We start from the raw sequence: 15851 nt of genomic DNA, 5'->3' as shown, positions 1-15851 counted from the left end.
TTTTATTTTCACTATTGTTCCTTGTGTTTTTCAGGTACTTTTCTTGTTTATGAGACGATCGAAAAGCACAAGTGACACTGAATTGTTGTTCAACCCAGAAATTGAAAAATTCTGTCGAGCCAACAAAAAGGAATACAAAAGAAGAAAAGAAGCAGAAAAAGAAGAACAACAAAGATTTGAGCAAGAGGAGACAATTAAAAATATGGAGAATCAAAATAGAGCTATTGGTGGAAACAATGGAGGAAATAAGCAAAACGGGCAAAATGAAGTGGTTAATCAAAATGATCCTCAAAGAAGATCCATGTTGGATTATGCTTTTCCTAGATGTGCAGATGTGAGAGATAACAGACCTATCATTGGAGCTAATCAATTTGAGTTAAAGACTGGTCTCATTCAAATGGTTCAGAATTCACAATTTGGAGGTAGTCCACTTGAAAATTCTCATTCTCATTTGAAGAAATTTTTGATGATATGTGGCACACAAAGGCAGCCTGGAGTTTCAGATGAAGTTATTCGGCTCACCTTATTTCCATTTTCTCTTCGGGATTCTGCATTGGAGTGGTATGACTCATTTCCACAAGCTACTATAGCTACTTGGGAGCAGCTATCTCAAGCTTTTCTATCTCAATTTTTTCCACCTGGGAAGACCACTCATTTGAGGAATTTGATGGTAGCTTTTAAACCAAGGGATGATGAAACTTTGTATGAATCTTGGATGAGATTTAAGGAGCTTGAAAGGCAATGTCCTCATCATGAAATACCCAAATGGATGATTGTTCAGAATTTCTACACCAGAGTTACTCCAGCCATAAGAAACACAATTGATTCACAAGCAGGAGGAGATTTCATGAGAATGACAAGTGAAGAATGCTATGATTTATTAGAGAAGATTGCTCATAATACCCATTTGTGGGGAAATCCTAGAGCACTTGAGCCAAAGAAGGCTGGGATTTATGAACTTGACACAGTTAGCTACATGAATGCAAGATTTGATCAGTTGACTCAGCTTCTTAGTGATTTTTGCACAAAGGCAACAGCCTCAACTCCTACAACTATGCAACAAGTTGCCTTCGCAGATGGAACTCAAAGTTGTGGAGTTGATTACTCTTCTTATGGTGATGATTATTTGCAAGAACAAGCTGCTTATGCAGGAGGTTATCAACAGAAACCTATGGGAAATGCTTACTCTAATGTGAACAACTCAACATGGAGACCACAAGCAACTTTTGCTCAACAAGGCCAAAGCTCAAATTATGCTCATAACCAGCAGTATGTGCAGCAGAATAGGCCTCAATTTCAGCCTCAATTTCAGCCCACAAGGCGGCCACAACCTGGATATCAAGCAAGAGCACAACAATCCCTTCCACCTCATGAACCGAAACCAACCTTGGAAAGCATGATGGAGAAATTTTTTTCTGAACAAAGTAAGATGAATAGCAAATTGGAGGAAGAAATGCAACACATGAGACAAACTATGGATCAATTACAATTCCACAACCGCATGTTAGAGACTCAATTGGCTCAACAAGCAAGCTCATCGGGAAGCAATTCCTATGGGAAACTACCTAGCCAACCACAAAACCCTCATGAACAATGTAAGGTTGTAACCTTGAGAAGTGGTAAGAAAGTTGGTCAAGAGAGTGAAAACAAGAGAGAAGAAAAAGAGAGCACAAAAGAAGAAAATTCAGTTGAGAGCAAGAAAAATGAAAAAGAAGAAGAAAGCAAAAGTGAGCAAGATGAGGGAGAAAAACCATACATCCCACCTGAACCTTACAAGCCCACCCTTCCCTACCCTCAAAGATTCATCAAGCATAAGCTAGACAAACAATTTGGCAAATTCCTTGAAGTGCTAAAGAAGTTGTATATCAATGTGCCATTCACTGAGGCACTATCCCAAATGCCAAGTTATGCCAAGTTTTTGAAGGAGATTCTTTCCAACAAGAGAAGATTAGAAGATTATGACACCATCAACTTGGGAGAGCAATGCAGTGCTATAATTCAGAAGAAGTTACCTCCCAAACTCAAAGATCCGGGTGTGTTTTCCATTCCTTGTCATATTGGTGATAATTGTGTGGCAAATGCCTTATGTGACCTTGGAGCTAGTATTAGCCTAATGTCTCTTTCAATATATGAGAAGTTGAATATGGGAGAGTTGAAGCCCATAAACATGTATCTTTCATTGGCTGGCCGTTCAATTAAGTATCCAGAAGGCATTCTAGAAAATGTGCCTATCAAGGTTGGGAAATTCTACATTCCGGTGGACTTTGTCATTTTAGATATGGAAGAAGACACAAAAGTTCCTATCTTATTGGGAAGACCCTTTTTGGCAACAGCTGGTGCATTAATTGATGTAAAGGGTGAGAAATTGACACTTAGAGTGGGAGATGATCAAATGATATTCAACATCAATCCTGCCATGAAAAGGAAACATGAAGAAGTTGAGTCTTGTTTACGGGTAGACATTATTGATGAGATTGTTCAAGAGCATTTCAGAAAAAGCTATCCACAAGACCCTCTTGAAAATTGCTTAGTCCATGGTAAGAGCATTGATGATGACAATCACAACATAGCTGCTTTTGCACAACACTTGGAGAGTTCTCCACCACATCCTGAAGCCACAATTTTTCAACTTGAAGAAGTGCAAACTTTGGAGATCAAACCACCATCATTAAAGGTAGAGGATGCCCCAAAGGTAGATCTTAAACCTCTTCCTTCCAACCTCAGGTATGCTTTTCTTGGACCAAATGGAACATATCCTGTTATAATTAATGCATCTTTGACTGATATTGAGAATGAAAAATTGTTGAGAGTTTTGAGAAAATATAGAAGAGTTTTGGGTTATGCAATTGATGACATAAAGGGAATTAGTCTAACAGTCTGTATGCATAGGATTTTCCTAGAGCCAAATAGTAGACCTTCTATTGAACACCAAAGAAGATTAAATCCTATAATGAAGGATGTTGTGAAAAAGGAAATCCTGAAATTACAAGCTGTTAGACACAAAAGATTTTTGCAACTTGATGAATTAGAAGAATTGAGACTTTATGCTTATGAAAATGCTAGGATCTATAAAGAAAGAACTAAAAAATGGCATGATAAGCATATCAAGAAAAAGGACTTTAAGGAAGGAGATTTGGTTCTCTTATTCAATTCAAGGTTAAAATTTTTTCCAGGAAAATTAAAATCAAGGTGGTCCGGTCCATTTAAAATTGTGAAAGTTTTACCTCATGGTGCTGTGGAAATTTTTGGTGAAAAATCTGGTAATTTCAAGGTAAATGGACAAAGGTTGAGGCACTATTCCGTTGGTGAGCCAATTGAGAAGATAGCAACTTGCTATCTCTCTCATTCTCCATAAAATCTTGAGTGAGTATGGTCAAGCTAAAGACCTAAGCTTAGCATTTTTGTGCATAACTCACAATTTTTCATTGATTCTTTATTTCTTTCATATATATATTTGTTTTAAGTTTTTCTATACTCCTTATTCAGAGTTTAACATTGTTCTAATTTTCTTGTGCAGATGGGATGCAATTCATTGCAAGCAAATGAGCATAAAAAAAAAATTTTTTATTTTAGTTTTAGCTTTAAATTTTAGCTTTAAATTCTAGTTTTAAATTTGTTCACTTACCATTTTCATCTTTCTTTTGTTGAGTATTTGCTGGTGGATGTGTGAATTTGTGCTTTGAAAAATTATTTTGTATGAGTATTTGATGAACATAACAAGTTGAACAATTAGAATTCATGTTATGAAGGTTTAATCATTTGAAATCTAATTTGTTTTACCTTTTTAGGCACTCTCTAAATCTGTCAACTTTGGGCAGATTGTTGCACAACCTGCGACATAACCGGGTTCGCTTGTGTCGTCGCTTGTGTTCGCTGGGCACAATTTTGGGCAGATTGTTACACAACCTGCGACATAACCAGGTTCGCTTGTGTCGTTGCTTGTATTCGCTGGGCACAATTTTGGGCAGATTGTTACACAACCTGCGACATAACCCCCCTATCCTTATATTCTAACTTGTGTCGCCTGTTTGTTTTGCAGGATAAGAACTCACTTCACCAGAATGGGCCAGCAGCTACCCCAAGCCCAAGCCCAAAAGCCCACTAACCCATTTTGATTAAAAAAAAAAAAAAAAAAAACATTTCATGTCTTTACTTTAGTTGCTTAATTAATTAGTTTTTTTAGTAACTTGTTTAGTTAATATTTTGCTTGTGTTGTTTTTCTTTTACTTGAAACATTTGCTTATTCAGTTTATTTTTTTATTTTTAGTTGCTCATACGAACATTTTTTTGAATCTTTAGTACTTTGCTCACTTGCTTTGATTTGCTATTTCGGATTTACACTTGATGGCTATATTTTTGAGCTTAACTTCCCTATTTCAACTTTTTTAGTTTAATTGATTTAATGAATTCTATTGCACTGTTTCTTTTGCAATGAGTGCAGTAGCTGTCCAAATTTTATTTAATTAAATTGGCTGCACTTCAATGAGGTAACAATTCTCATCTCTGCTTGTGTCACTTTCAACCCAAGTTGTGCTATCGCTTATGCAACAGGGTAATAATTCTTTATGCACATATGAGCCACCCATTTTCTGCACATATAGACAAATTATCCCATTTCTTGCAATCTTTTAACATTGAGGACAATGTTCATTCTAAGTATGGGGGAGAGGGTAAATTTTTTGTAAAAATTATTTTTTCCTTTTTCACTTGCATATAGTGACATACTCATTCATTACTTCATACTTGTACATATTCACATACATACACTTGCATATAGCTTCATACATTTAGTTATGCATACTTAGTTACATATAGGTTGATTATACATTTACATTCATGCATTTCATTAATTCATTTAAAATTTTTGAATTTTTAAACCAGTCTTTGAATTCCATAAGTTGCTTATTCAAGCAATCCAACTTGCCTTTAGATGGTTAGTGGAATGAAAGTTCCAGCTGGGTACAAAGTTTTAAGCATTATTCTTTCTCTTACTTAATAGCTGAAAATTAATACATTCATCTAGGTATGCAGATTCTGATTAGTTATTTTGAGTTTTGAGTGTCCGAATAAGCCTTTAAGGAAGAAAATGGTCATTGTCGTCTCACCATTCCTAGAACAAGCATCTTAGATCTTTCAAAGCGAAATTTTTAACTTGCATTTGATAAGAATATGATTTAGGCATTCCTTCATATTTTAAACCTCACATTTAGCCTTAACCTACCTTAATCTCATTTCAACCCTTGCAAACCCCCTTGAACCTTAATTCCCTAATTTCTTTGGAACCCAAATCTTTTACCTAGCCATTAAACCTAAACACTACCACCTATTATGAGAATAATATTTTAGCAATTAAGTGCATAAAAAAATAAAATAAATAATGATATAAAAAAAAACTTGGAGGATTGAAACATCTTGAATAGTGCTAGAGTAATTGTGAAAAGTTGATAAAAAAAAATGGTCACCAAAATATCCCAAAGGTAATTTTGGGTGTGACATGAAATAGGGACGCATACAAAATAAAAAAATATATTATAAAAGTAGTCCCTTTATTGTGATAGCACTTGAGATTCATTGTGAATTTCTTTCCTCTTGATAAAAAAAATTTTCTATTAAAAAAAAAAGGATGCACTTCGAGTTTCATGATTAATATTATTCTCATATTTTATTTTCCTTATTCCCTTTCTTTGTTAACACAATTTTACCCTATTTTGACCTCATTACAACCCTTAAAAAGACCTAATGATTCTTTGAAAAATGCTTGTTACATTAGTAGAGTTAGATCTTTTATGCTTGCATATGAGTTTGGCAATATAATCTTCCATACATTACTCACCATCTATTTGAGACACATTGGCTATCTATTTCATTTAGGTTTGTTTTGACACAATTGACTCTTGTAGCTGGTTGGTATTTGTTGCTTGGGATGATTGGTTAATTCTTAGTTATTTTGTAATTGTTGAGAGTGATTGCTTCATTCTTTGTGCTTCGCTGGCGGGAACTTGGAATGTTGGTGGCTAGGGGTAAGTTGGTGGTTTGGATTTGTGATTTTTGTATTTTCAAAGACTGATTCTATTCCCTTCCAAATGAGTTTTAATGAAATTTTGCTTGGGGACAAGCAAGAGTTTGAGTATGGGGGAATTTGATGCATGCATTTTAGATCATCATTTAGGTATAATTTTTGCACATAATTTACCCTTGTTCATAGCTATTATTATAGATATTAGCATATATTTAGTCAATTTTATAATTTTCACACTTCTTAGTTTAATTTTTGGAATTTATTTGTTTTGTAGGTTAAATTTGGAGAAATTTGATGTATTTTGATCAGAGTAGCCATTTGGAAGAGATTAGAATTGAATTGCAAAAATTTTTGAAGTTGAGTAAAAAAATGGCCGAGAGCGACACAACCTGCAGCACAACCGATTTAGCTTATGTCGCAGGTTGTGTCGAATCGTCAGATATTCAGGCAGATTGTTGCACAACCTGCAGTACAACCGAATTAGCTTATGTCGCAGGTTGTGTCGGATCGTCAGATATTCAGGCCGAGAGCTACACAACCCGCGACACAACCGATCCAGCTTATGTCGTTTTTACTGGAAATGGCTGACGTGGCATTTGCGTTACTCTGACTTTTTACCTCACTTTCTCTGGAACCTTCCCCCTTTTTACCCATTCTAGGGCAGACCCCTCACCTATATAAAGTCCCCTTTATCATTTTCTTTCCATAAGAGAGCAAGGGAGGCATTTTTGGCAAAAATAGAAAGAGAGAAGGAGGGAGCACGGGATTCATTTTTTCAGCAGCAGCAGGAGCTCGTTCTGCTCTTTTCTGCAGCAGCTTCAGCTGCAATTTTCTAGGTTTTTCTACTCCTTAGCTTACATTTCCATTATTTCTTCATTTATACATTTGGGTTTGTTTAGAAATTATGATTAGTGAGTAGTTATTTAAGATTCTAGAGATGGGTTTGTAAATATTGCTTTGTATTGTGGTTTTGAACTGATTTAGCCATTTAAATGAAGATTGTTACATTTTGATTTATTGCTTGTGTGCTTGTTGCCTTGCTTGATGAATGGGCCCTCATTAAGTTAAGCTTTAATCCTTAATAGATGGACTGAAAAGTGAATATTAGGGATAGATAATCTTGCAATAAACTTTATTTTCTTGGTGTTAGAGATAAGCTAAGAGAATTAAGGGGACTTTCCAAAATCAATTAGAGCATTAATTGGGTTTTTGTTAGGTTTGAAATACCGTGAAAACAGGGTTTGATTTAATGAAAACCAACTTTGAAATGCTTGAAAAAGGTTTCAAAAATTTAAGAATTGATTTCCCTCAAAATTGCAATTCTCATGTGTTTGGCTAAATTAGGGATAAACCACATGCAAACAATATTGAAAATCCAATCTCTAGAATCACTTTAATTTTTATTGAATTTGGATTTAATTCCTCCAAATTTCATAAATAGCAAATTTCAATTTAAATCTTGGTAATCTAGTTTAATTAATTTAGTTAATTGTTTAATTTAGTTTAAACTCCTCAAATACCAATTTTAATTTCAAATTTCATTTTACATCTTTAAATTTTGTCATTCTAATTAGCTTATACTTTTATTTCCAATTTAAGCACAATTCCCTGTGGGATCGATATCATTTTTAAAACTATACTACTGTGACCCGTGCACTTGCGGACAACACCACATCAATAAACCACATGTAAACAATATGAAAAATCCAATCTCTAGAATCACTTTAATTTTTATTGAATTTAGATTTAATTCCTCCCAATTTCATAAATAGAAATTTCAATTTAAATTTTAGTAATCTAGTTTAATTAATTTAGTTAATTGTTTGATTTAGCTTAAATTCCTCAAATATCAATCTTAAATTTTAAATTTCATTTTATATCTTTAAATTTTGCCATTCTAATTAGCTTATCTTTTTATTTCTAATTTAAGCACAATTTCTTGTGGGATCGATATCATTTTTTTTTAAACTATACTACTGTGACCCGTGCACTTGTGGACACAATACCAAGTTTTTGGCGCCGTTGCCGGGGAATTGTTTGTTTTTAAGTTGGATTTTAATTGTTTTAAGCTAATTAGAATTTTTATTTTCTTTTATTTTCATTACTGTTCCTTGTGTTTTTCAGGTACTTTTCTTGTTTATGAGACGATCGAAAAGCACAAGTGATACTGAATTGTTGTACAACCCAGAAATTGAAAAATTCTATCGAGCCAACAAAAAGGAATACAATAGAAGAAAGGAAGCAGAAAAAGAAGAACAACAAAGATTTGAGCAAGAGGAGACAATTGAAAATATGGAGAATCAAAATAGAGCTATTGGTGGAGACAATGGAGGAAATGAGCAAAATAGGCAAAATGAAGTGGTTAATCAAAATGATCCTCAGAGAAGATCCATGTTAGATTATGCTTTTCCTAGATGTGCAGATGTGAGAGATAACAGACCTATCATTGGAGCTAATCAATTTGAGTTAAAGACTGGTCTCATTCAAATGGTTCAGAATTCACAATTTGGAGGTAGCCCACTTGAAAATCCTCATTCTCATTTGAAGAAATTTTTTATGATATGTGGTACACAAAGGCAACCTAGAGTTTCAAATGAAATAATTCGGCTTACCTTATTTCCATTCTCTCTTCGGGATTCAGCATTAGAGTGGTATAACTCACTTCCACAAGCTACTATAGCTACTTGGGAGCAGCTATCTCAAGCTTTTCTATCTCAATTTTTCCCACCTGGGAAGACTACTCATTTGAGGAATTTAATGGTAGCTTTTAAGCCAAGAGATGATGAAACTTTGTATGAATCTTGGATGAGATTTAAGGAGCTTGAAAGGCAATATCCTCATCATGAAATACCCAAATGGATGATTGTTCAGAATTTCTACACCAGAGTTACTCCAGCCATAAGAAACACAATTGATTCACAAGCAGGAGGAGATTTCATGAGAATGATAAGTGAAGAATGCTATGATTTATTAGAGAAGATTGCTCATAATACCCATTTGTGGGGAAATCCAAGAGCACTTGAGCCAAAGAAGGTTGAGATTTATGAACTTGACTCAGTTAGCTACATGAATGCAAGATTTGACCAGTTGACTCAACTTCTTAGTGATTTTTGCACAAAGGCAACAACCTCAACTCCTACAACTATGCAACAAGTTGCCTTCACAGATGGAACTCAAAGTTGTGGAGTTGATTACTCTTCTTATGGTGATGATTATTTACAAGAACAAGCTGCTTATGCAGGAGGTTATCAACAGAAACCTATGGGAAATTCTTACTCTAATGTGAACAACTCAACATGGAGACCACAAGCAACTTTTGCTCAACAAGGTCAAAGCTCAAATTATGCTCATAACCAGCAGTATATGCAGCAGAATAGGCCTCAATTTCAGCCTCAATTTCAGCCCACAAGGCAGCCACAACCTGGATATCAAGCAAGAGCACAACAATCCCTTCCACCTCATGAACCGAAGCCAACCTTGGAAAGCATGATGGAGAAATTTTTTGCTGAACAAAGTAAGATGAATAGCAAATTGGAGGAAGAAATGCAACACATGAGACAAACCATGGATCAATTACAAGTCCACAATCGTATGTTGGAGACTCAATTGGCTCAACAAGCAAGCTCATCAGGAAGCAAATCCTATCGGAAACTACCTAGTCAACCTCAAAACCCTCATGAACAATGTAAAGTTGTGACCTTGAGAAGTGGTAAGAAAGTTGGTCAAGAGAGTGAAAACAAGAGAGAAGAAAAAGAGAGCACAAAAGAAGAAAATTCAGTTGAGAGCAAGAAAAATGAAAAAGAAGAAAAAAGCAAAAGTGAGCAAGATGAGAGAGAGAAACCATACATCCCACCTGAGCCTTACAAGCCCACCCTTCCCTACCCTCAAAGATTCATCAAGCATAAGCTAGACAAACAATTTGGCAAATTCCTTGAAGTGCTAAAAAAGTTGTATATCAATGTGCCATTCACTGAGGCACTATCCCAAATGCCAAGTTATGCCAAGTTTTTGAAGGAGATTCTTACCAACAAGAGAAGGCTAGAAGATTATGACACCATCAACTTGGGAGAGCAATGCAGTGCTATAATTCAGAAGAAGTTACCTCCCAAATTCAAAGATCCAGGTGTGTTTTCCATTCCTTATCATATAGGTGATAATTGTGTGGCAAATGCTTTATGTGACCTTGGAGCTAGTGTCAGCCTAATGCCACTTTCAATATATGAGAAGTTGAATATGGGAGAGTTGAAGCCCACAAACATGTATCTTTCATTGGCTGACCGTTCAATTAAGTATCCAGAAGGCATTCTAGAAAATGTGCCTATCAAGGTTGGGAAATTCTACATTCCGGTGGACTTTGTCATTTTAGATATGGAAGAAGACACAAAAATTCCTATCTTATTGGGAAGACCCTTTTTGGCAACAGCTAGTGCATTAATTGATGTAAAGGGTGAGAAATTGACACTTAGAGTGGGAGATGATCAAATGATATTCAACATCAATCCAGCCATGAAAAGGAAACATGAAGAAGTTGAGTCTTGTTTGCGGGTAGACATTATTGATGAGATTGTTCAAGAGCATTTCAGAAAAAGCTATCCACAAGACCCTCTTGAAAATTGCTTAGTCCATGGTGGGAGCATTGATGATGATAATCACAACATAGCTACTTTTGCACAACACTTGGAGAGTTCTCCACCACATCCTGAAGCCACAAATTTTCAGCTTGAAGAGGTGTAAACTTTGGAGATTAAAACACCATCATTAAAGGTAGAGGATGCCCCAAAGGTAGACCTTAAACCTCTTCCTTCCAACCTTAGGTATGCTTTTCTTGGACCCAATGGAACATATCTTGTTATAATTAATGCATCTTTGACTAATATTGAGAATGAAAAATTGTTGAGAGTTTTGAGAGAATATCGAAGAGTTTTGGGTTATGCAATTGATGATATAAAGGGAATTAGTCCAACAGTCTGTATGCATAGGATTTTCCTCGAGCCAAATAGTAAACCTTTCATTGAACACCAAAGAAGATTGAATCCTACAATGAAGGATGTTGTGAAAAAGGAAATCCTAAAATTACTAGCTGCTGGAATTATTTACCCTATTTCTGACAGTGAGTGGGTTAGTCCTGTGCATGTTGTACCAAAAAAAGGTAGGGTGACAGTTGTTAAAAATGAGAATAATGAATTGATACCCACTAGAACTGTTACAGGTTGGAGAATGTGCATAGACTATAGGAAGTTGAACAATGCTACAAGAAAAAACCATTTTTCCCTTTCTTTTATGGATCAAATGTTAGAGAGATTAGCCAACCATTCTTTTTTTTGTTACTTAGATGGATATTCTGGTTTATTTCAAATTCCAATTCATCCTGATGACCAAGAAAAAACTACCTTTACCTGTCCCTATGGCACCTTTGCCTATCGAAGGATGCTATTCGGATTGTGTAATGCGCTGGCACATTTCAAAGGTGCATGATGGCCATTTTTTCTAATTTATTAAAGAAATTATGGAGGTCTTCATGGATGACTTTTCAGTATATGGCACTAATTTTGATTCATGCTTGACTAATTTGTCTAAAATCTTGCAGAGGTGTGCTGATAATGATCTGGTGTTGAATTGGGAGAAATGCCACTTTATGGTCCAAGAGGGAATCGTTTTAGGGCATTTGATCTCAAATAGGGGAATTAAAGTAGATAGAGCCAAAATAGAAATTATTGAAAAAATGCCCCCTCCAACCACTGTCAAAAGAGTGCAGAGTTTTCTTGGACATGTCGGGTTTTACTGGCGATTTATTCAAGATTTTTCTAAACTTGCTAAACCTTTAACAAATCTTTTGAATCATGATGTTAAATTTGATTTTAATCAGGATTGTATGGTTGCTTTTTGCAGGTTAAAAACGGCATTAACAACAGCTCCTATCATGCAACCCCCGGATTGGACTTTGCCATTCGAAATCATGTGTGATGCAAGCGAGTTTGTTGTTGGAGCTGTCCTTGGCCAGCAAAAAGATAGAAAACCTTATGCCATTTACTATGCAAGCCAAACCCTTGATGAAGCTCAAGTTAATTATGCTACAACTGAAAAGGAGTTCTTTGCGGTAGTATTTGCACTCAATAAATTCCGTTCTTATTTGGTCAACTCAAAGGTAATAGTTTTCACTGATCATGCAGCAATAAGGTATTTAATGAGCAAGAAAGAAGCTAAATCTAGGTTAATTAGATGGATTTTGTTACTTCAAGAATTTGATTTGGAAATAAGAGATAAAAAAGGTGTTGAGAATGTGGTGGCTGATCACCTTTCTAGGATAGAAATTGAAAATAAAGATGATGATATTGTGCCAATTGATGAGTTTTTTTTATGAATGAGCAGTTGTATGTGTTGAAATCTGCACTTCCATGGTTTGCTGATATTGTGAATTTCTTGTCTTGTGGTGTCTTGCCACCTGATTTATCTTGGCAGCAAAAGAAAAGATTCTTGCATGATGTTAAATTTTATTCTTGGGAAGAACCTCTTTTGTTTAGGAGATGTAATGATGGAATAATTAGGAGATGTATACCAGAGGAAGAAATAAATGATGTTATTTACCATTGTCATTTCTCTGAATATGGTGGTCATTTTAGTGTCTCAAAAACTGTTGAAAAAGTCTTGACATCAGGTTTCTATTGGCCTAATATGTTTAAACATGTGAGAGATTTTGTAAGCAAGTGTGATAGGTGTCAAAGGATAGGCAATATTTCCAAGAGAGATGAGATGCCCCAACAGTCCATATTAGAAGTTAAATTATTTGATGTGTGGGGAATTGATTTCGTGGGGCCATTTCCATCCTCTTATGGGAATAAATATATCTTGGTAGGGGTGGATTATGTATCTAAATGGGTAGAAGCTATTGCTACACCTACCAATGATGCAAAAGTTGTGGTGAAATTTCTGAAAAAATTTGTTTTGACCAGATTTGGTGCCCCACGTGCCATAATCAGTGATGGTGGTAGCCATTTTTGCAACCACCAATTTGAAAAATTGATGAGAAAATATGGGGTAAAGCATAGGATTGCCACACCATATCACCCTCAAACAAATGGCCAAGTAGAAATCACAAATAGAGAAATTAAGCAAATCTTGGAGAAAACTGTCAACAAGTCCAGAAAAGATTGGTCCCTTAAATTAGATGACACTTTTTGGGCATATAGAACAGCCTTTAAAACCCCCATAGGAACTACACCTTATAGGTTAGTTTTTGGGAAATCATGCCATTTGCCCGTAAAGTTAGAATATAAAGCTTATTGGGCCATTAGAGCAATCAATTTTGATTTACAAGCTGTTGGACACAAAAGACTTCTGCAACTTGATGAGTTAGAAGAATTGAGACTTGATGCTTATGAAAATGCTAGGATCTATAAAGAAAGAACTAAAAAATGGCATGATAAGCATATCAAGAAAAAGGACTTTAAAGAAGGAGATTTGGTTCTCTTATTCAATTCAAGGTTGAAATTTTTTCCAGGAAAATTAAAATCAAGGTGGTCCGGTCCATTTAAAGTTGTGAAAGTTTTCCCTCATGGTGCTGTAGAAATTTTTGGTGAAAAATCTGGTAACTTCAAGGTAAATGGGCAAAGGTTGAGGCATTATTCAGTTGGTGAGCCAATTGAGAAGATAGCAACCTGCTATCTCTCTCATTCTCCATAAAATCTTGAGTGAGTAAGGTCAAGCTAAAGACCTAAACTTAGCATTTTTGGGCATAACCCACAATTTTTCATTGATTCTTTATTTCTTTCATATATATTTATTTTAAGTTTTTCTATACTCCTTATTCAGAGTTTGACATTGTTCTAATTTTCTTGTGCAGATGGGATACAATTCATTGCAAGCAAATGAGCATTAAAAGTTCTATTTTAGTTCTAGCTTTAACTTTTAGCTTTAAATTTTAGTTTTAAATTTGTTCACTTATAATTTTCATCTTTCTATTGTTAAGTATTTGCTGGTGGATATTGCTGGACTCATTGCCCTTTTTGTTAATTTTAAGAGAAAATTTTTCCAAACTTTGACATCTTGGTTTAAAAAGAAAATTATTTGAATGTGGATGTGTGAATTCGTGCTTTGAAAAAAATTATTTTTTATGAGAATTTGATGAACATAACAAGTTGAACAATTAGAATTCATGTTATGAAGGTCTAATCATTTGAAATCTAATTTATTTTCATTTTTCAGGTACTATGAAATTTTGTCAAATTTGGGCAGTAGATTTCACAACCTGCGACATAACCGATTTTAGTTGTGTCGTCGCTTGTGTTCACTGGGCACATTTTGGGCAGATTATTTCACAACCTGTGGCATAACCAATTTTGGTTGTGTCGTCGCTTATGTTCACTGGGCAAAATTTGGGCAGATTATTTCACAACCTGCGGTATAATTGATTTTGGTTGTGTCATCGCTTATATTCACTGGGCAAAATTTGGGCAGATTATTTCACAACCTGCGGCACAATCATTTTGGTTATGTCGTCGCTTATGTTCACTGGGCAAAATTTGGGCAGCAGATTTCACAACTTCCGGCACAACCTTCATCCTTGTGTTCTAACTTATGTCGTTTATTTGGTTTCACAGGTTGACAACCCACTTCACCAGAATGGGCCTGCAACCAGCCCCATGCCCAAAAAGCCCACTAAGCCATATAAAAAAAAATTCCTATCTTTATTTTAGTTGCTTAATTAATTAGTTTTTTTTTTAGTAGCTTGTTTAGTTAATATTTTGCTTGTGTTGCTTTTCTTTTACTTGAAACATTGCTTATTCAGTAATTTTTTTTTTAGTTACTCATACGCACATTTTTCTTTTGAATCTTTAATGCTTTGCTCACTTGCTTTGATATGCTACTTCGGAATTTCACTTGATGGTTATATTTTTGAGCTTAACTTCCCTATTTCAACTTTTTGAGTTTAATTGATTTAATGGATTCCATTCCACTGTTTCTTTTGCAATGAGTGCAGCAGCTATCCAAATTTTATTTAATTAAATTGGCTGTACCTTCAATGAGGTAACAATTCTTATCTCAGCTTGTGTCACTTTCAACACAAGTTGTACTATCACTTATGAAACAGGGTAATAATTCTTTCTGCACATATAGCCAAATTATCCCATTCCTTGCAATCTTTTAACATTGAGGACAATGTTCATTCTGAGCATGGGGGAGAGGGTAATTTTTTTGCAAAAATTACTTTTTCCTTTTTCATTTGTATATAGTGACATACTCATTCATTACTTCATACTTGTACATAATCACATATATACACTGCATATAGCTTCATATACTTAGTTATGCATACTTAGTTACATATAGGTTGACTATACATTTATATATTCATGCATTTCATTTATTCATTTAAAGTTTTTGGATTTTTAAACCATTCTTTGAATTCCAGAAGCCGCTTATTCAAGCAATCCAACTTGCCTTTAGATGGTTAGTGGAATGAAAGTTCCAGCTGGGTACAAAGTCTTAAGCATTATTCTTTCTCTTACTTAATAGCTAAAAATTAATATAGTTATCTAGGTATGAGATTCTGATTAGTTATTTTGAGTTTTGAGTGTCTGAATAAGCCTTTAAGGAAGAAAATGTTCCTTGTCATCTCACCATTCCTAGAACAAGCATCTTAGATCTTTCAAAGCGAAATTTTTAACCTGCATTTGATAAGAATGTGATAAGTATAATCATTGTGATAGCACTTGAAATTCATTGTGAATTTCTTTCCTCTTGATAAAAAAAAAAAGAGAAAAAGAATATTGGATGCACTTTGAGTTTCATGATTAATATTATTCTCATATTTTATTTTCCTTATTCTCTTTCT

The 15851-nt window shown here is 34.8% G+C and overlaps 1 non-coding gene across 1 annotated transcript; it reads right to left on the bottom strand.

The window, feature by feature from the left end:
• Nucleotides 1-652: 652 nt before the first annotated feature.
• LOC131175680 (small nucleolar RNA R71) lies at nucleotides 653-759 on the bottom strand. The gene has a single exon (XR_009145872.1). It is a non-coding gene; the product is annotated as a small nucleolar RNA R71 (small nucleolar RNA).
• Nucleotides 760-15851: the final 15092 nt, after the last annotated feature.

This window comes from Hevea brasiliensis, chromosome 17, assembly GCF_030052815.1.
Source record: "Hevea brasiliensis isolate MT/VB/25A 57/8 chromosome 17, ASM3005281v1, whole genome shotgun sequence".
Lineage (NCBI taxonomy): Eukaryota > Viridiplantae > Streptophyta > Magnoliopsida > Malpighiales > Euphorbiaceae > Hevea > Hevea brasiliensis.
The sequence above is the reverse complement of the archived record's forward strand: the minus strand, read 5'-3'. Positions and strand labels throughout refer to the sequence as shown.